Below are 23,028 nucleotides of genomic sequence, written 5' to 3' on the forward strand. Positions count from 1 at the left end.
GCGAACATTGGGGAAAAGGTTTCTATCTACATCAAAAGAGGAGCTACGAAGCGTAACGATGCAAGCTACTTGCGTAGCCGTTCTACCTTTGCTGCGCGAAAAAACCACCTTACTATGGAGAATTTTGCGTAATCTGTGTCCAATTCTTATTTCTTTCCAAAATTTTCTCCTCAATTTTTGCATTTTTACTTAACTTGTTTCCCGATATGATTCATGCAAACAGAAAATACAGACAAATAGTTTTTATGACTAATGACAATGTCATAGAAATTTCTTACAATAAAAATAGTTAACAAACCCTACTTACAATTGGTGCCCCGGTGCCCTGAAGTCGGGGCACACAGGTCGCAAGTTATGTTACAATAATGATAATAATCTAAATAATAATAATAATAATAATCTAAAACTACTGTCAGCAACAAATCAACAACTCAACCAATTACTAAAGATAACAGAAGTATTCAGCAATGATATAAATATGGGTTTTGGAACAGACAAATGTAAGAAAAATATCATAGTCTAGGGAAAACACACTAAACAAGAAGATTATATATTTGAATAACCACAGTGACTGCATAGAAGCGATGCAAAAACAGATGTTTATAAATATCCAGGATACAGACAAAAAATAGGAGTAGATAATACAAATATTAAAGAAGAACTAAAAGAAAAATACAGACAAAGACTGACAAAAATACTGAAAACAGAATTGACAGCAAGAAACAAGACGAAAGCTATAAATACTTATGCTATACCAATATTGACCTTCTCATTTGGAGTAGTGAAATTGAGTAACACAGACCTAGAAGCACTCAATACACTTACACGATCACAGTGCCACAAATATAGAATACATCACATACATTCAGCAACAGAAAGATTCACCTTAAGCGGAAAGGAAGGAGGAAGGGGATTTATCGACATAAAAAACCTACATTATGGACAGGTCGACAATTTAAGAAAATTGTTTATAGAACGAGCAGAAACTAGCAAAATACACAAAGCAGTCACTCATACAAATACATCGGCTACACCACTGAAATTTCATAACCACTTCTACAACCCTTTAGATCACATAACATCAACAGATATGAAGAAAGTAAATTGGAAAAAGAAAACACTACATGGCAAGCACCCGTATCATCAAACACAGCCACACATCGTTCAAGAAGCATCCAACACATGGCTAAGAAAAGGCAATATATACAGTGAGACGGGAGGATTCATGATTGCAATATAGGATCAAACAATAAACACCAGATATTACAACAAGCACATTATTAAAGATCCCAATACCACAACAGATAAATGCAGACTTTGCAAACAACAAATAGAAACAGTAGATCACATCACAAGCGGATTTACAATACTAGAAAATACGGAATACACCAGAAGACATGGAAATGTAGCAAAAATAATACATAAACAACTTGCCATACAACATAAACTAATGAAACACGTTCCCACATACAAGTATGCACCACAAAATGTACTGGAGAATGATGAATACAAATTATACTGGAGGAGGAGGAGGAGGAGATTAGTGTTTAACGTCCCGTCGACAACGAGGTCATCAGAGACGGAGCGCAAGCTCGGTGTGAGGGAAGGATGGGGAAGGAAATCGGCCGTGTCCTTTCAAAGGAACCATCCCGGAATTTGCCTGAAGCGATTTAGGGAAATCACGGAAAACCTAAATCAGGATGGCCAGAGACGGGATTGAACCGTCGTCCTCCCGAATGCGAGTCCAGTGAATTATACTGGAACAGAACCATTATAACAGATAAAACAACACCACATAACAAACCTGACATCATACTCACCAATAAAAAGAAGAAATTAACACAACTAATCGAAATATCCATACCCAATACAACAAATATACAGAAGAAAACAGGAGAAAACATTGAAAAATACATCCAACTGGCTGAGGAAGTCAAGGACATGTGGCATCAAGATAAAGTTGACATTATACCAATTATACTATCAGCTACAGGAGTCATACCACAGAATAGCCACCAGTACATCAACGCAATACAGCTACATCCAAACGTATATATACATCTACAGAAATCTGTAATTATTGATACATGTTCAATTACCCGAAAGTTCCTAAATGCAATGTAACATATACCGTACAGTTAAAAGGAAGTCACGCTTGATCAAGGTCCGCGTCACTTTCCATTTCTAACCAGACATAACGTCTGAGAAAGGGAATAAATTATAATAATAATAATAATAAAACGGGAAAAAATTAAAGTTTAGTAGAATTGTATTATTAGGAAATTTTCTGCGTGTACGAAATTGTGGTATTCGGACTTCCTCTCTTACATTTCAATTGAAGACACAGGCAGCATACTCCAAGGACACCAGTGCGTCTCTAAAAATTAAGAAAGTTCTCCCAACTTGGCTCCAATTCACTTCAATAAAAATACTTAATACTGTCCTTAAGTCTTCTGTTACCCAGAATCTCATATAATACATAACACTAGTAGCACGTCGTACTTCGAGGAATACGTCTTAACCATCCCTCTACATACGAGAGAGTCACACAAATCATGTACAAGGAAAAGCGAATGATGCCTTCTGTTCATTTGTGTGCAGCTTACCGCGCATTCATAATTAATGTCTTTGCCGACGCTTATGGTCGATCGCTGTTTCATTTTTATTTAAAATAAATTTTAACTTTATCATATCCGGGGAGGTCTTTCACCATGCACCTACACAACTTGCTGGAGGCGCATTCGGCGAAATCTATACTCGAGTGACTATTTTCGCAGTATAGTTCCTGGTGAAGATAAACGCAGTCTGAGTGAAATGTGATAGCATAAGTATTCACAGAACACTTCGTCGTTTGAGTGGCGCCCGTCCGTCTCGTGCTGCCACGCAGAATGTACGGTACAGCTGCTACAGTGTCAAACATTAGCCTGTCATCGGTAGCTATTTGCGTCATCATTTTGTGCTGGCCACCTCTCCTGTTGTATGTTAGTATCGCATGTGTAAATTAAAACGCGGGACGTGGCACAATTAGAACAGTTTAACATCTTACATTTATAGATCTTATAATTAAATGTTTCCCTGAGACCTTTAAGTCTCTTTTTATTATCTAGGATTATGATTAAAGCAGACGAAATGATTCGAAATTTGTGGTAGGCCAGGACACGAACCCGCGTTTTCTTGCCTGCTTGGCAGAAATGCTAACCATTACACTACCTCAGCACGATGGTCAACATTGCTGCACGAACTACCTAGCTGAGTGCCCTCCCCAACACAAAGTTCATTTCATTTTTCCTTTACATACTGTCGCAACTGCCAGGGCTCTCTGATATTGGCAAGCACCCCATCATTGGATGTAATTGGACGTCCTTGTACCATTGGTGATCTTATAGATCTTATAATGTATAATAAAAAGACACTTAAATGTCCCAGGGAAACATTTAATTATAAGATCTACATCATCACCAACGCTACAAGGACGTCCAATGCTGGGGTGCTTGTCAATATCGGAGAGCCCTGGCAGTAGTGACGAAATGTAGGGGAAAAATGAATTTTGTGTTGAGGAAGGCACTAAGCTTAGGTAATTCGTGCAGCGAACTTGATCATGATGTTGTGGTAGTGTAATAGTTAGCGTTTCTGCCTAACCAGCAAGAAGACTCGAGTTCGAGTCTCGGCCCTAGCACAAATTTTAATTCATTTCGTCTGCTTCGATCATTATCGTATCTAACATTTATATCAACCAGCTAATACAGTAAGGTGGCACCTTGAAACAACGCACATAATGAATTTCTCGAGTTGGGACTAGAAAATTGTTGAATTTGACACCATCTTATCTGTACTCATAGACATATTCGCTGCGTGTGGAAGGGTTCTTCTTGTACTCCATCATTTCCGCACTATCCTACTCCAGTCTCGGGAATGGTGCATTAGAAGAACAACTGTCAATAAACCTACGTATGAGCTCTAATTTCTGAGCTTCGGTGGTCGTGATGATTCCTCGAGAAGTATGTTAGAGGAAGCAATACGTTGTCAGACTTTCTTGGAACGTAAGCTCTCAAAATTTCAACAGTAAACCTCTCCGTCAAGCAAAATGCATCTCTTGTAGCGTCTGCCACTTGTCTTTATTGATCATTCCATAATACTCTCCCACCGAGAAAACGATCCCGCGACGCACCGCCTTTCGTTGGACCTTGTGTACCTTTTCTTTTCATTCTACTTGGTAACAGTCCCTGACAGATAAACAGTACTCGAGGATCAATCCAAGGAGTATTCTTTTAAGCAGCTTCTTTCGTGGATAAATTAAATTTCCTTCAGAATCATCCAATGGATGTCGGTCTGGCAGATGTTTTTCCTTCTACGAGGAGTGCTCAATAAGCAATGTAACGCATTTTTTTCTGAAAGAATGTTGATTTTATTCAGGATTCCAATTCACCCTATTGTTCCCTACTTCTTTGGCTACAAAATTCTATTTTCCAATATAATATCTACTGAATACAACCGCCTTACGCCACCTTCCTGGAGGGGCTGGTGTGCGCGCATGGTACCACTCTACTGGTCGACGCCGGCGCCGACGTCTTGCAGCGTAAATAACCTGCCCACGTCCTGTTTCATCGGGTCAAACAGATGGAAGCCAGAAGGTGCGAAATCGGGGCTGTAGGATGGATTAGGAAAGACAGTTCCACGAAGTTTAGTGAGCTTCTCTCTGGTGCGTAGACTTGTGTGAGGCCTGGCGTTGTCGTGGAGGAGAGGTTGCTTTGCATTTTTGTGGCGACGAACAAGCTGATGCCAATTCTTCAGTTCCCTGAAGATAGAAAACTACACTTCAGAGTTTATCATTGCACCATGAGGGAGGGCATCAAACAGAATAGCCTCTTCGGAATCTCAGAAGTGCGTCGGCGTTACTATACTGGCTGAGGTTGCGGCTTTGAATTTTTTCTTCCGAGTGAAGGCGGTGTGATATTACTGCATGCGTTGCCATTTTGTTTCGGTTCGAAATAATGAACCCACATTTGATCACCTACGACTATGTTCGACAAAAAATTATCATGATCAGCCTCGTACAGCGGGAAGCAATTCCTTACAGATGGAACTTCGTTGCTCTTACTGGTCTTCTATTAGGTGGCGAGGAACCCAGTGCATACACACCTTTGAGTAACACAACTGGTAGACGAGTGTGTCAGCACTACCAACAGAGACGTGAGGTTGAGCAGCGACGTGTTTCACAGTGATCCGTCGATCACTTCGAATGAGTGTGTCCGCACGTACCAGTAAGGCAAGGGTCACATCTGAGTGCGGACGGTCGTCTCGTGGGAGATTGGACAGGTTTGCGCGCCTTGCTCGAAGACAATGGACACCTCGCCCAACGAGTCACTGTGCTTTTGTTCACTGCCAGTTCACGTAGACATTCTGGAAGCACCTATGAATATCTTCGAAGTCTTGGCTTTCTGCCAAAAGAAACTCAACAACAGCTCTGCTGGGAATGCGCCTCTGTCACAGGCGGTGTTGTGAAGGCTCATATAGTACCACCACTTACCGGAACTTACTCAAACTATAGCGACTGAAGCAAGAATATTCCACACTATCCCACAACAAATTCCGTATTTTTTCAACCTAAATTGGCTGAGGAAAAATGTGTTGCGTTTCTTATTGAACAACCCCTGTATTTGTTTTATGTGGCCATTACAATTTTAGTCGCTCCAGATGGCTACTGCTAGGTATTATATGCTAATTACTGTTTCCAGTGACTAATCGCCTACAGTGTAATCGAACAGTAGTAGATCTCTTCGCCAATTTGTGCACATTAAGTTATATTTGTTTATGTCTGGGATCAACTTCTAGTCCCAGCATCAATTATTGATCCCCCATGTGTCTACCTGCATTTCATTTCAATTTTCTGGCATTGGAGACTCCCTATAAACAACAGTATAGTTTGTGAACAGCCTCCTGGGATCTTCTAATGTTATCAATAAGATCATTAATATAAATTTTAAATAGTAGCGGTTCTATAATAACAGTTAGTGCAGTCCTGAAATTTCCTCTATATTTGTCGATTTTATTCCGTTAACAACGACGTGCTGAGTTTTATTTGCAAGGAACTGCCGTACCCAACCGCAAATGTGGTTCAAGGCTCGCTAACCTCGTATGTAGAACTCTACCAAATGTCTCCCGAAAATCAACGAGCATGACATCAACCTGAGCGACTGTGTCTACGACGGCTCTGCATCTCATGGACGAAGAGAACGAGCTGGGTTTTGCAAGGGCTCTGTTTGGAAAATTCATGTTGATTTTCAGATAAGAGACTGTTCTTCTCAGGGATCATAAAGCGTCAGGATAAAACAAGTTCCACAATTCTACAACAGACTGATGGTATGTGGGCGAAGATGGTTCCAGCCCAGTGACTTACGAACTTAGTCGCCCATCTGTCACATTCAAAATCAACTACCCCCTCCCCCCCCCCCCCCAGATCTACCCATCTCCTTCTCCCACCCCAATAGGCGAACTGTTACTCTGTTACTCACAGAAATGACAGCTGTTACCTATTTGTTGAGCGTCCTGCTGTAATTCCTTACCTGTGCTGTACACACTAGTTTTCTGGCTAGGCGTCGGCGGTAGGAGATCGAGTGCCGTTTCCTGATTTTGGACTGGGGATTTGCCGAGTTGAGAGGGCCATGAGTCACCGAATACGCGGATTAGAGGCTCGCGCTGCGTGAGTTGGTTTGAGTTGTGTTTACGTCTGGAGACAGTGTAGAGGCCGGTTGTAGTGTGCTGGGCAGGGCGCCGCGCTGCTGATATCGGCCGAGAACGGTCGCAACGAGGCGGCCGATACTGAAATGGGCGTTGATCGCACAGTGACAATCACGTTGGACAACCGTTTGCAACTGTACAGACGACGGCCGAGCGTTAATTTGCCGATCATCTAAAGGACTGGGCCTTATGGTGAGCACCCCTGAGTGTCGTCATTAAGGAGCTTTTGTTATTTCTATCACGGAGGTACTTGTATTCATCTGGCGGTGAGTTAGCTGCTGAGTGCAATTGTGCCGTTGGCGGTATCTGTTAAATTACCCCCAGCCTACTGGTCTTTTATACAGTGTGATTCGAATTAATGTGTCGGAGGTCGTGCGTGTTGTAATCCTATCCGATGAGCGTTTGTATTTGTATTTGTATTTTGTAATTACTGTGATACATGAATTTCCTGTTAACTGCAGAGAGTAGTTAACAGCTAAAACTGTCTTTATCGTGTGGGCCGATTTACGTCAGTCGTAGTTCACACACAATTCTTTTTACCGAGTGCATTCGGATTTGTCTATTGCAGTTGTCCCCCACCTGTGAATAATTACCCCCTGAGAGGTAAAATGAAATTTTATGAGGGGTAAAAATTAAACGATTCGATTAAGTTTCAGTCACTAAACTAAATTACTTTTACTAGATCGTTACTATTATGACAATTTTGTAAGATCCTAATACGGATTATATAATTTGTCAATTACTTTTCCTCAATTCGTTGCATTAATGCGGTGGAGGTTACAAGTACCTTACATAGTCCGCCCACTACGTACATATGTTGTGCTTTGTTCCTTATATCGCTGTGAAGTGAGACATGTACGTAATAAATGCTAAATATCTCAAGAAAACGTCTTCTCCAAGTTTCGGATAGTAGCTGCAGTAGTCCAGAAATCGCTTCATTACTCGCTTCGAAACAAGTAAATGAATTAACACCACGACTCAGCATTAACTACATAAGTGCTATTACAGTGCTGTGCACAGTAGTATTATTATAATAAATAGAGTGGTTGGGCACAAAGCATTCACAGCCTGAAGCCGTCGAATTTATGCGTTCAGAAGTAAGGAGTCCACCGTTGCAGTGATTTACGAACTCTAAGTACAGTAACACATCTAAACTTATTAGATTTTAAGTCGGGTTGCAATTGGCAAGTCAAGTAAGTGCCGCAACGTGAAGGGGTAATGCAGGGCAAGCATGTTTTGTAACAAGTGCCTACCCTCACTGTAGGGAGTTAGCTTTCTTTTCTGAGGAGGAGTTGTGGATAGGACTTGCGATGCGCCATAAATTCCTTCTAAAACACACACACACACACACACACACACACACACACACACACACACACACACACACACACAAAATTCAATCACATTTCATTATTTTAAAAATTAAAATGTTCCAAGAAAAGTCTTCCATTCTAGAGTTTAGTTAGGTGCTAAAATTGGTGATAATGTGGGGGAAGGGGCGGGGATGAAGGCGGGGGGAGGGGGGGACTAGCTAATGTCTGATTGCAGCCAGGGGTAATGGTCTAAGAAACGCTGGGAACCACTGGTCCATCGTAATATTCCGCATATTTCTGTTGTAGGTAGACTGTTGGCCAGTTATGGTTTCCATATTACTTTGCAGTGGTGCGTTTATCGTGCCACTGAAGCTGATTACCTATAGTACGTCTATCAGTCAATGGTTTTTGTATGGATCATGGTCAAACAAGGTAGCAGGCAAGAGTTGTTAGTTGTTAAGTTCCTGTACTTGAAATAAAGTCGTAGGTGTTGGACAGTGTGGTATTATTCTGGTGTATTTTGGATAGTCCAGTAAATGTTGTGTTGTACGTTTCAGTTATAGCCAAGTTATTTTAAATGTGCTAAGGTATACACTGGCTTGACGTTGATTACCTGAGTGGCGCGAATCCGATAATGGGTAAAAATTAGTTTCACGGCGTGTTAGCCTTTGTGCCGATAGATCTGTTTGCTAGTCAACTATTTTAATCTCTTTGCCATCAAACTATTTCGTTGATCTGGGCGCAAATTAATTACAATTGGAACTTGGCTCTTTTGGCGTGCTCGTTTGAGGCGTACTGGTGCAGCCTTCCACCGGTTAAGCACGTAATTGTGTTAATAAATTGAGCTATTAACTCACTAGTTAGAATTGCGTGGCTTGTCGTGATTTTGGGTGGTGAATTGTAACTTGACACTGTCTCGTGGAATGAGCACAGTAAAGTTTAGGTGATTTCTGATTCTTAGAATAATTGTCTTGGCTAAGTTACCTGAGAAACGTAATGAGTGTAAGCTCTTGTTTGAGCTGTTAGACCAGAAGCAGCTGTTGCTGCCGAAACTTACTGGTACAGAACGTCTCCATGTTGTTCTACAAGACATTTTGATTTTGTTGTTTATTCAACTAGTACATTTTTTGCTATGGGATACTGTGCTATGGATTTCTTTGACTACAATATTGATATAAACTTTGGAGCAACCATCACACGTATTTATGAATCCTTTTAAATTTTCTAAACTTCGTTTAAATTCACGTAATGAGTCTTTGATTTATTTAACAAATTATATTCTCCTATTTGAAATGAATGCCTGTCTTCATTTAAAGTTCGAAACAGCCGCCACTGCACATCTCTGAAGTTCGAGTAGTCTTTGCTTGATGACCTTAGAGTAATCAGTACAGTTTAATTTTACTAAGCTTTGATTTTCTGTGAGTTGGACTACAAGCAAAATTATTCAATCACGTAATTTGTTAAGATATAGGGTCCGTTTAGTGACTTCGCATTGTGGGCTAGATTGTTTCATTTGGCCACCTGCACCTCACCGCTGCGTCCTAGCTCTCTAACACCTGGTTACCAACTTAGGATACCGTTTTTCTTATCGCTATAATTTATTACCCACTTTATTATACTTATTGTTATAATTAGTCACCTGTTCGGGATATCATTTTCCTTATCACCATAATTATTACCCAATGTATTTTTCTTACTGCTGTTTTTATGATCCTGTTAGACGGGACTGTTATTATCCTGTTGATTGGGATGTTTTCTTTTTTAAGATCCTTATCGCTGATATTTATTACTCAATTTTTATAATTTATTATCTGTGGGTCACATTGCCATGATCAGGGGATGTGTAGGGATGCTTTCTTGAACGATGAAATGTTTAAGTGAAGGTTTGCTCCCTTCAAAATACATCACACCACTGTTGAATGAGCTATATTTAACATTTCAGAACGTTTTGTAGCAATGTAACACATTTTACCTTTTGAGGGGTCTTTATTTAGCTGTCTTTTTATACAAAATACACGTTTCCTATGTAAAAGTTACACTGTGGAGGTATGAAGATGAGTTGTAAACAAATTATACTGATATCATTCTATGATTAACAATTAACTTAGGTGTTTTTTTTTTTTCATGGCCTTCCACACAACACTAGTGATTGTGACTGATGGGTCTACATGTTAGGAGCACTAAGGGAGGTATGCCATGCACCGAGAGCCCAGCAGCCGCCGCCAGCGACTATCTAACCCAGACGCCTCCACGCAAGCACCCTGTGGCATTAGTATATTTTTTTATCTCCACACATGAAGACAGGAGCTCACAGACTGCAGACCACAAGCTTCTTCCGCAGATCCCATATAACATTTTAAATGCATTTCTCTTGGCCAAAAAATGTTTCTAAGAATTCATTTTTCATCACTAAATTTAGCTCTCAGTTCATGTTTGACGCGTTTTTACCAAAGTCTACATTTTATTACCAGAACTCTTAAAAGATAGAGGAAAACTGCATAAGAGATTGCCCACAACACGTTTGTCACTCTTCTTCTGTATTATTGCAGCACGATGTGTCCTTAGACAGGAGGACAGAACAGATTTACCTCCCCATTCTTACCTAGTCCACACGTGTGCTGCCTGTACTGTTTACAATTGACAGCATTGGTAGCACCATATACGGTAAAATTGCAGTAACACCGATCCCACGTACTTCATGGTGTAGTAAGTCTTGAGTGAAGGCTTTCATGTAGACATACTGCACGTAATCTAACAATTGATATGTATCATCTCTCTTTTTATTTCCGTTGTTCTATACAGTTGTCTGGGTGGGATGTAATGTTCGCTTAGGAGCGGCATCCCGCATTAGAAGAACTTCAAAGCTGATACTTAAGTAAATTTTGTCCCTTCGTAGGTGTTTTTGCATGTATGTTGCTTGTCATACCGATCTTTTACAATGCCATGGCATTCATCTTCCTAATTAAAGAACACAGTATTAAGTTGCTATCTATATTTACATGGTGGCGCTATGCATTTTTCACATTAAGAAACACTATTTTGACGATGTATCCCATGAGACATATTTCTATTACGGTGTAAATGTCAGAACAGTATTCTGCAGTGTACTACGTTCAACAATTATTCGTTTGCTTAAGTAAGGGAGACTTCAATTCTATACACAAAAGTATGGGAGTGAGAGTTTACATGCACCCAAGAAGATGATTGTTCTCTCTGCCTATAAATTTAATTATGTAACGTAGAAGTTTACACAGGATAAAATAGTATTTCTGATTCGATGAACATCTTGTTAATATTATATAGTGCCCAGACTAAAGAACATAGTATTGCCAAACTGAAGGCCACGATTTCTGTCCAATGCTGCTTGACATTTATCACATTAAAAAGCAGTACTTTTACAATATAATCCATGTCATATGCTTCTATTGTGGTGTAAATTGCTGAAAAGTTATCGCCAACGTATAACATTTAACAGACATATGTTTGTTGCAATGGTACGAACATTTGTGCTATGCTAAAACAATATGGCGGGTAAGCGTTGGTAATGTGTACCCAAGAAGATGTTTGTTCTGCCTGAATACAGTTTTATTTATTTTTCTGTTAACTTCAACGCTAATTACGATTCGATAGCCAGTGCATCCGCTGAAACTTGCTATTACCTGTACGAAAAGTCAATAACTCTCATTAGTTTTAGCAAGAAGAATTATGATTTGAACGCCTTAGCGGCTTGTATTACAATGTTGTAACCTTTGCTAGTTACAAATGCGCCGCTCTGTGTTACGTGAAAAATTCATAGCAATGATAACGTGTGATATTTTGTGAAATAAACCATCGTCACGACCATAATTTAAAAAATGGAGTCATCAGTGCTTTTATAAGCAGGGAATGTGTCGCAAAGAGCCAATCTTCTGTTAATGATAAAATGGACGCGGTTTACTTAAATATGTCTAATTACTATGGAAAAAAATTCACGTTTTTGGACCAGAGCTACACACAGGGCGCGTTTTGTAATGGCTGCATAATCCGCGCGACACTTTGCCAGTCAGAAAGCGATTCTTGTATTGGAGAGATTCATGTCATAATACTTTGTGATTAGACTTGGGTTTTGTTAAGCGCTTTCCATCGTTCTCAAGGTATCAATATTCATTTCCTGATCGCTTAGCCCCTTTCTTTATCAGTTGCCTTTGAACATACGTTTGTCCATTGAGTATAAAGAGCTGTGATAGGAAACCACGTGCAATAGTGAATTTTTTTGTGTAGCTTAGCTGCTTATTTCCTCATTGCAATAGCGGCCTACATAGGCAATGGCAGGTAGAGACCATACGAGAGTGTGCCAAAAAGTAATGCCCTTGAATTTTTATATGAAAACACTTAGCGTTTTTTAAATAAAAATCATTCTATTAACATTCTACATCTTCATACTTCTTGTCTGCATATTTCTCCCAACGTGAGACCAGTTTGTTGATACTGTCACTATATAATGTTTCACTTTGTTGGTAGAGTCACAGATCCATAAGCGGTCCTTAGAAGGGTTCTTTAAGTTGTACAAACACATGAAAATCGGATGAGGCCAAGTTGGAACTGTACTGAGGATGGTCGATGATGGTGAAGCCAAGGCGTAAGATTGTTGCATATGTCTCAGCACCCGTGTGTGGTCTGGTATAGTCACGGTGAAGAAGAGGGTGCTCCATATGTGGACGAACTGTACGAATTCGTGCTTTTAGTTTGCCGAGGGCCTCGCAGTACTTTTCAGTGGTTATGGCCTCGCAGTACTTTTCAGTGGTTATGGTGGTGCCTTTAGCAATGAATTCCAAATGCATGCTGGGAGCATGTCTTTGCCTGCTGATGGCCTGGTCTTGAAATGTCCTATTGTAGGTGATCCTTTATGGCGGAACTCCATTGTTCATTGATGCTCTCTTCTTTTCGAGTCAAAATCGTGAACCCAGCTTTCATCACCTGTCATGATGTTAAGGAACCTATCACTCTCACGAACAAGACGCAAAAGACATTGTTGACAGACCTCCAGTCTCCTCTGTTTCATGTAAGGATTGAAAACTAGAGGTACCCATCGTAACTACAGTTTTCTGTACCGTATTTCGGTAATGATCGGCTGCTAGCTCTCTCGTGATACGACACGCTTTCACGTCCCCTTAGAAAATTTATTGAATTACTGTGGTGGTAAACCCCTTACGTTATTTGATTTTCAAACAGCTGAGCAGAACTGAACGTACTCAGACATTTCGCTCTTTACTTATTCTGATCAACACTAAACTGACACACAATATTTTTTAGCGCAACGCAATCTGACTTTCAAAAATCCCTACAAAAAAATGGCCCTGACTAACAATAACCTATACCTTTCATGAATCACTTACCTCACAAAAATCTTCGTTACTCGAACTACCGCAATAAAGCGAGCGCCACTACTGCCAGCTAAATAAAAGATTCTAACTACTGAAGGGACTAACTACTGATAGGCATAGTTAGCAAATGAAAGATTTTGATGCACAAGAAACAATGTATTTACCTTAATAGTGTTCAGAAGTCATATATATAATCAGTTCATACATCCAGTCTTACAAATTTACTGTCTCCGATGGACACACGTCCAGATCATCCGCTCTCAAAACTCCGCCGTCTCTCTCCCCATATCCACCGCCGCTGGCGGCTCACCTCCAACTGCGCAACGCTACGCGCTGTTAACAGCCAACTGCCCAACACTACAATAGCAAATTCCAACAATGCAAACCAGCCACAGACTGCACACAGCACAGTCAGTGATTTTCATACAGAGCGCTATATGACGTTACCAACATAAAAATCTAAACAGCCTACTTACACTGTGCCTGTGTTATTTCCTACATTCATAAACGTGATTACAATGAATCTTACCGGTTGCCGTATGCGGTCGTCCTTTCCGAACTCTGTCACATACGTTGAGGTTAGCACCACTGTTCCTTTCATTACGAGCATGAACAAGCCAATGTCACATGTAACTGCTGCCGATACAATCATCATCGTACACAGATTTCATTCTTCTGTGGATTTCAACTGGTGGCAGGTTTTGTGCGTTGCACTCGATTACTGCTCGCTGTTTCTCACGTAGCGATATACACTATGTGATCAAAAGTATCCGGACACCTGGCTGAAAAGTGACTTACAAGTTCGTGGCGCCCTTCATCGGTAATGCCTGAATCCAATACGATCTTGGCCCACCCTTAGCCTTGCTGACAGCTTCCACTCTCGTAGGCCTACGTTCAGACAGGTGCTGGAAGGTTTCTTGGGGAATGGCAGCCCACGGAGTGTTGCACTGAGGAGAAGTATCGATATCGGTCGGTGAGGCCTGGCACGAAGTCGACGTTGCAAAACATCCCAAAGGTGTTCTATAAGATTCAGGTCAGGACTCTGTGCAGGCCAGTTCATTACAGGGATATTATTGTCGTGTAACCACTCTGCCAAAGGCCGTGCATTATGAACATTTGCTCGATCGTGTTGAAACATACAATCACTATCGCTGGATTGCTCTTCAACAGTGGAAAGCAAAAAGGTGCTTAAATCATCAATGTAGGCCTGTGCTGTGATAGTGCCACGCAAAAACAAGGGGTGCAAGCCCCCCTCCATGAAAAACACGGCCCGCATCTCGTGGTCGTGCGGTAGCGTTCTCGCTTCCCACACCCGGGTTCCCGGGTTCGATTCCCGGCGGAGTCAGAGATTTTCTCTGCCTCGTGATGGCTGGGTGTTGTGTGCTGTCCTTAGGTTAGTTAGGTTTAAGTAGTTCTAAGTTCTAGGGGACTGATGACCATAGATGTTAAGTCCCATAGTGCTGAGAGCCATTTGAACCATTTTGAAAAACACGACCGCACCATAACACCACCGACTCCGAATTTTACTGTTTGGCACTACACACGTTTGCAGATGACGTTCACGGGGCATTCGCCATACCCACACCCTGCCATCGGATCGCCACATTGTGTACTGTGGTTCGTCACTCCGCAGAACGTTTTTCCACTGTTCAATCGTACAATGTTCAGCTCCTTACACTAAGCGATGCGTCATTTGGCATATACCGGCGTGATGTGCGTCTTATGAGCAGCCGATCGACAATGAAATGCAAGTTTTCTTACCTCCTGCCCAAGTGTAATAGTACTTGCAGTGGTTCCCGATGCAATTTCGAATTCCTGTGTAATAGAATGGATTTTCGACTTCCTGTGTAATAGTGTGGATAGATGTCTGCCTATTACACATTACGACCCTCTTCAACTGTCAGCGGTCCCTGTCAGTCAACAGACGAGGTCGGCCTGTACTCTTTTGTGCTGTACTTGTCCCTTCACGTTTCCACTTTATTATAACATCGGAAACAGTGGACCTATGGATGTTTAGGAGTGTCGAAATCTCGCGTACAGACGCATGACACAAGTGACACCCAACCACCTGACAACTTTCGAAGCCCGTGAGTTTCGCCGAGTGCCCCATTCTGCTCTGTCACGATGTCTAATGACCACTGAGGTCGCTGAGATGGAGTACCTGGCTGTAGGTGGCAACACAATGCACCTAATAGGAAAAACGTATGTTTTTGGGGGTGTTCGGATACTTTTGATCACATAGTGTGGTTATGTTACGCACCACAGAGTTACATGCTACAATTAGCAGCACTCTAGCAGCAGAGGTCGCAACTCGCGTCAGTAAAGCGGGAAAGTAATACGCATGATACGTAATACCACAACCGATACTGGGACAGAATAAAAAACTCCGAGGCGTTGCTTCTCAGCACTCCCTCGTAGGAACTGTGTCTCATACTTCGTATCTATCTGTCATATTTGTTTGAAAATTGTTAGTTGCAATGTGTACGTGGTGTGGTGGTTGTGCAGTATAAGGTAACTTGACAGAACAACCGAAATAAAAAAAGAGAGAATGCCTACCAACTGTTCCAGTATGTGTAGTGTGTCTACAAGCAATCGTTCACTCAAGATTTATTGCAAAACGAAGTATGTGGGATCGGTATTATTGCAATTTTTCTGTACATGGTGCTGCCAATGCTGTCTATCCTAAACAGCAGAGGGAGCACTTGCGTGGACTAGGTAAGGATGGGGAGCTAAATCTGTCGCATCATTCATAACTCGTAGCGATTCCATATAATGCTGCAGTATTATCGAAAAGGTGTGACAAACATATTGTAGGCAGTCTCTTTAGCATTTTCCCTGCATCTTCTAAGTGTCCTGGTAATAAAATGCAGTCCGATACAAACGCATCAAAGCATCAAAAGTGAACTGAGCCCCAAATTTTATGACGAATCGGAAAATCGAATTTTTAGAAACATTTTTCAAAAATATAAATAAAAAGAGATAATGCCTACTGACTGTTAACATGAAAAGCAGCTCTGACTTGGGATGTGAGGGGGGGGGGGGGGGCACGATAATGTATTGATGACTGATATTCGTTTTAGCAGAACTAAGACAAGAATTTTTACAAAATACTGTGGACAGTTTTGATCTAGAAATAATATTTTTTACTTTGGTACGAAGGGCAATTTTGGATTGCGAGCAGAGATATGTTATCATATTCGTGTGTTATTATACAATCTGCTCTTGAACATATAATACCCGTACATGGAGATGGTGTGTCGTGGAATTCCAATATGAAAATATTTTTGTCATCTCTCCTACACGGGTATACGCGTAATATTCATCCTGCTGCGGCCTCGATTCGTTATTAGGATAGCGGGCTTAAAAAGTTTGCTCTTTCCAATGATGTTGGGTTCTGAATGGTGTTCTGATTTATTGGTAAAGAGACTAAACTGCTTGGTCATCAGTCCCTTTTTGCATAGTCACGCAAACTTCTGAATAAAACCATACCCCAAAAGAATCCTATCACTTGAAATCTGGGGAAGGAACGAAATGCGTAAAACTAAGTAACCACGCTGAGGGAGAAAACGAAAGAAGCAAGGCAAAAGTGTAAACATTAACTAAAGGGAACAAAGCGGTAGAAGGTGTTAAAACAATATAGCAGATGGCCTGGGCTGACGGAAAGAAGGCCAGCCACTCTGTAACACATTAAAATCTCCATCCGAAGAACAAAATGCAAGAGAAACGCAGATGGCGGCAAGACGAACACGAAGGGAAACAGGCAGCGCCGGAGGGAGCGAGGAAGAGTTAAAATGGAGGTAGGTAAAGGAGGCCACATGCCCACTCTTAGATTGAGTGAGAAAAACCCCCTCTCGAATAAAACTTAAAACTAGATCAGGCATTGTCACGTAACACTGTAGTAACTTGTTCGACAAAATCAAGGAGAGTCATTCCGTATTCCAGAAGCTATGCAGCATAATACCAATGGAAAATCAGATGCCGATATGCAGATCTCCATTTCCTGTTCACGAAGAGCCTCTTTAGCTAACCTGTCATTTCCCGCGATTCAGACATGTCCTGCGGTCGATGAGACATAAAGATAAAGTTCTGGGTGTGGATGAACTGTACGACGCCGGCAGAAATACATGACACAAGCCATAGCAGCTGAAACTTGAAAGCTGTGGTGGAGGGCCCATGACTGAGCCTTTCGTATGGCTGCTTGCAGTTGACTTTGTCACACCAATAGTAGATGAGCAAAAGTAAATGCAAAAGTCATCATATAAGAAGGATGATACTGAGGACGTCACAGCTACTGCACGACCTTTAATGGCCACCGAAAAGAATAGGACGCTCATTACAGAGCCCTGTGGAACCCGACTCTAATTAATTAATTAATTAATTCATTCATTCATTCATTAATTTGTGGTAAGGTCTTATGGGACCAAACTGCTGAGGTCATCGGTCCCTAAGCTTACACACTACTTAATCTAAAACTAACTTACACTAAGGACGACACACACACACACACACACACACACACACACACACACACACACACACACACACATGCCCGACCCGATTCTCTTCGATATGTGGGGAAATGTGAGAAGCACCATCTTGAACTCTGAAGATTCGGGGGCCCTACTCGATTTCTGTATAAAAATCGGGAGCAGGCCCTGGGGGCCCTACTCGTGTAATGTAGAGAGGACGTGGTGTCGACAATTCGTGTCATGGGCTTTCGTCAGATCAAAGAAGACTGCAATAAGATGATGACGGAGGGAAAAGGCCTTTCGGATGGCAGTCTTGAGGTATAGTGTCAGTGGTGGAGCGGCCTAGGCGGAAACTGCCCTTGGACGGAGCCAGATGGCCCGAATACTCAAGGAGCCACTGCGACGGGAATTCGTCATCGCTCCAGATGTGGTTGAAGATGGGAAGGACGTGGAGCTGGTTATCCGCCGATACATGTTTAAGCGTTTGGGGATGTATGCGGTCTGGCCCAGGGGTTGTCAGGACAGTGCGCAAGGGCACTGAGAAATTCCCACTCACTAAATGGAGCATTGTGTGGCTCAGGGTGGCGTGGAGTACAAGATAGCTGCTGTGGGTCGACCTGTTGTTTTAGGTTACAGAAGGCGGGGCGGTAATTCTCAGACGCAGATGTCTGAGAATAATGCAGAGCTGGTGCGGTGTGGTGTGGTGTGGTGGTGTTGGAGTCAACTGGAATTTCTTGTTTCGTAGGAGACGTCTTCTTTTATTGTTTTCCCTCTCACTTCTCTTTAGAGGCTTGCTGAGAGGACTTCTCTGAAGTAGCTTCAGGCACAAAGGAAGACCGCGAAGTCCTTCAATCTGGAGCTTGTGGCTCCTTCAGCCACTGGTTAGCCTCCACTTTTGCACGTGAGGAGACGTTGGCAGGTAGAGTTCAAGAGGCCAATGAGAAGGAGCCAGAGGAAGTTGTTGCTTCCCTAGTTGCATGGAGGGGACCAATGTCCCCAGCATTTGAGGTGTTGCTCTCATAGTAGATACTTTTGGACTGAGGGTTGAGGGGGGGGGGGGGAGATGCAGGTGTAATTGGCTGACCCTGAGGGCTCACCATCGCCGGTGAGAGCGACATCGTTGTAGCAGCAGCATAAATTGATAGCAGTCGAACGAGGTCTAACTGGTCATACTTTCCTTTAGCCTCGTCATAAGTCAGTCTATCTAGGGTCTTGTTCTCCATAATATTCCTCTCGTTTTGGAGTACCATGCAGTCCAGCGAGTAGAGACATTGGTGCTCTCCACAATTACCACAGGTGGGAGGAGGGCCACATGGACTATTCGGATGCAGTGGACGTCTAAAATCTCTACATCCATATAAAAGAGGTTCCGTTACTGCCGATCGTCAGTAATATCGACGCCCCCACGTATGATCTGGCGGTACATCTCGCCTCTCTACTGAGACCTTTTGTGGGGAAGTGGGCGCATCATGTTCGCAACTCGTCTGACTTTATCAATAGACTGAAGTCACTTCAACTCAGTGAAACTGATTTACTAGTCAGCTTCGATGTCATCTCACTTTTCACTAAGGTTCCTCTTATGGATTCTTTGTCGCTCATCAGCAATTAGTTCATGGCGGACATAACAGCACTTTTCCATCACGTCCTTTCCTCAACCTACTTTTTACTTAACAACGAATGTTTTGAACAGACTGGCGGTGTTGCCATGGACAGTCCTCTCTCGCCTTTTGCAGCAAACCTTTTCATGGAGGACTTTGAGGGAAGGACACTAGATTCGGCAGAACTTAAACAGAGTGTTTTCTGGCGACACGAAGATGACACTTTTGTAGTGTGGCATCACGATGAAGAAGAACTATCACGAGTCTTGAAACATCTGAATGCAATCCACAATAACATCCAGTTTACGATGGAATAGAGAAGGATGGTTGCTTACCGTTTCTGGACGTCTTGGTTACTAAGAGAATGGATGGGTCATTAGGGCATTCTGTCTACCGTAAGCCCACACATACCTGCAAGAGTCGAATTATCATCCTTCACAAACTACCGGCGTCCTTGGAACGTTAGGCCACCGGGCGCATGTTGTTTCTGATGGAGACAGCGTTACAAAGGAGCTGTGACATCTACAGTCTGTGTTCAGAGGTAATGGTTACTCTCCACATCAGAGTTTTTTTGTTTGGTCATCAGTCTACTGACTGGTTTGATGCGGCCCGCCACGAATTCCTTTCCTGTGCTAACCTCTTCATCTCAGAGCAGCACTTGCAACCTACGTCCTCAATTATTTGCTTGACGTATTCCAATCTCTGTCTTCCTCTACAGTTTTTGCCCTCTACAGCTCCCTCTAGTACCATGGAAGTCATTCCCTCATGTCTTAGCAGATGTCCTATCATCCTGTCCCTTCTCCTTATCAGTGTTTTCCACATATTCCTTTCCTCTCCGATTCTGCGTAGAACCTCCTCATTCCTTACCTTCAGTCCACCTAATTTTCAACATTCGTCTATAGCACCACGTCTCAAATGCTTCGATTCTCTTCTGTTCCGGTTTTCCCACAGTCCATGTTTCACTACCATACAATGCTGTACTCCAGACGTACATCCTCAGAAATTTCTTCCTCAAAATAAGTCCGGTATTTGATATTAGTAGACTTCTCTTGGCCAGAAATGCCTTTTTTGCCATAGCGAGTCTGCTTTTGATGTCCTCCTTGCTCCGACCGTCATTAGTTATTTTACGGCCTAGGTAGCAGAATTAGTTAACTTCATTGACTTCGTGACCATCAATCCTGATGTTAAGTTTCTCGCTGTTCTCATTTCTACTACTTCTCATTACCTTCGTCTTTCTCCGATTTACTCTCAAACCATACTGTGTACTCATTAGACTGTTCATTCCGTTCAGCAGATCATTTAATTCTTCTTCACTTTCACTCAGGATAGCAATGTCATCAGCGAATCGTATCATTGATATCCTTTCACCTTGTATTTTAATTCCACTCCTGAACCTTTCTTTTATTTCCATCATTGCTTCCTCGATGTACAGATTGAAGAGTAGGGGCGAAACGCAACAGCCTTGTCTTACACTCTTCTTAATAAGAGCACTTCGTTCTTGATCGTCCACTCTTGTTATTCCCCCTTTGTTTGTTGTACATATTGTATATGACCCGTCTCTCCCTATAGCTTACCCCTACTTTTTTGAGAATCTCGAACAGCTTGTACCATTTTATATCGTCGAACGCTTTTTCCAGGTCGACATATCCTATGAAAGTGTCTTGATTTTTCTTTAGCCTTGCTTCCATTATTAGCAGTAACGTCAGAATTCTACTTTTCCTAAAGCCAAGCTGATCGTCACATAGCGCATTCTCAATTTTCTTTTCCATTCTTGTGTATATTATTCTTGTAAGCAGCTTCGATGCACATGAGCTGTTAAGCTGATTGTGCGATAATTCTCGCACTTGTCAGCTCTTGCCGTCTTCGGAATTGTGTGGATGATGCTTCTCCGAAAGTCAGATGGTATATTCTACACACCAACGTGAATAGTCGTTTTGTTGCCACTTCCCCCAATGATTTTAGAAATTCTGATGGAATGTTATCTATCCCTTCTGCCTTATTTGACCGTAAGTCCTCCAAAGCTCTTTTAAATTCCGATTCTAATACTGGATCCCCTATCTCTTCTAAATCGACTCCTGTTTCTTCTTCTATCACATCAGACAAATCTTCACCCTCATAGAGGCTTTCAATGTATTCTTTCCACCTATCTGCTCTCTCCTCTGCATTTAACAGTGGAATTCCCGTTGCACTCTTAATGTTACCACCGTTGCTTTTAATGTAACCAAATGTTGTTTTGACTTTCCTGTATGCTGAGTCTGTCCTTCCGACAATCATATCTTTTTCGATGTCTTCACATTTTTCCTGCAGCCATTTCGACTTAGCTTCCCTGCACATCTTATTTATTTCATTCCTCAGCGACTTGTATTTCTGTATTCCTGATATTCCCGGAACATGTTTGTACTTCCTCCTTTCATCAATCAGCTGAAGTATTTCCTCTGTTACCCATGGTTTCCTCGCAGCTACCTTCTTTGTACCTATGTTATCCTTCCCAACTTCTGTGATGGCCCTTTTTAGAGATGTCCATTCCTCTTCAACTGTACTGCCTACTGCGCTGTTCCTTATTGCTGTATCTATAGCGTTAGAGAACTTCAAACGTATCTCGTCATTCCTTAGTACTTCCGTATCCCACTTCTTTGCGTATTGATTCATCCTGACTAATGTCTTGAACTTCAGCCTACTCTTCATCACTACTATATTGTGATCTGAGTCTATATCTGCTCCTGGGTACGCCTTACAATCCAGTATCTGACTTCGGAATCTCTGTCTGACCATGATGTAATCTAATTGAAATCTTCCCGTATCTCCCGGCCTTTTCCAAGTATACCTCCTCCTCTTGTGATTCTTGAACAGGGTATTCGCTGTTACTAGCTGAAACTTGTTACAGAACTCAATTAGTGTTTCTCCTCTTTCATTCCTTGTCCCAAGCCCATATTCTCCTGTAACCTATTCTTCTACTCCTTCCCCTACAACTGCATTCCAGTCGCCCATGACTACTAGATTTTCGTCCCCATTTACATACTGCATTACCCTTTCAATATCCTCGTACACTTTCTCTATCTGTTCATCTTCAGCTTGCGACGTTGGCATGTATACCTGAACTATCGTTGTCGGTGTTGGTCTGCTGTCGATTCTGATTAGAACAACCCGGTCACTGAACTGTTCACAGCAACACACCCTCTGCCCTACCTTCCTATTCATAACGAATCCTACACCTGTTATACCATTTTCTGCTGCTGTTGATATTACCCGATACTCATCTGACCAGAAATCCTTGTCTTCCTTCCACTTCACTTCACTGACTCCTACTATATCTAGATTGAGCCTTGCATTTCCCTTTTCAGATTTTCTAGTTTCCCTACCACGTTTAAGCTTCTGACATTCCACGCCCCGACTCGTAGAACGTTATCCTTTCGTTGATTATTCAATCTTTTTCTCATGGTAACCTCCCCCTTGGCAGTCCCCTCCCGGAGATCCGAATGGGGGACTATTCCGGAATCTTTTGCCAATGGAACGATCATCATGACACTTCTTCAAATACAGACCACAT

This window comes from Schistocerca piceifrons, chromosome 3 (genome assembly GCF_021461385.2).
Source record: "Schistocerca piceifrons isolate TAMUIC-IGC-003096 chromosome 3, iqSchPice1.1, whole genome shotgun sequence".
NCBI lineage: Eukaryota > Metazoa > Arthropoda > Insecta > Orthoptera > Acrididae > Schistocerca > Schistocerca piceifrons.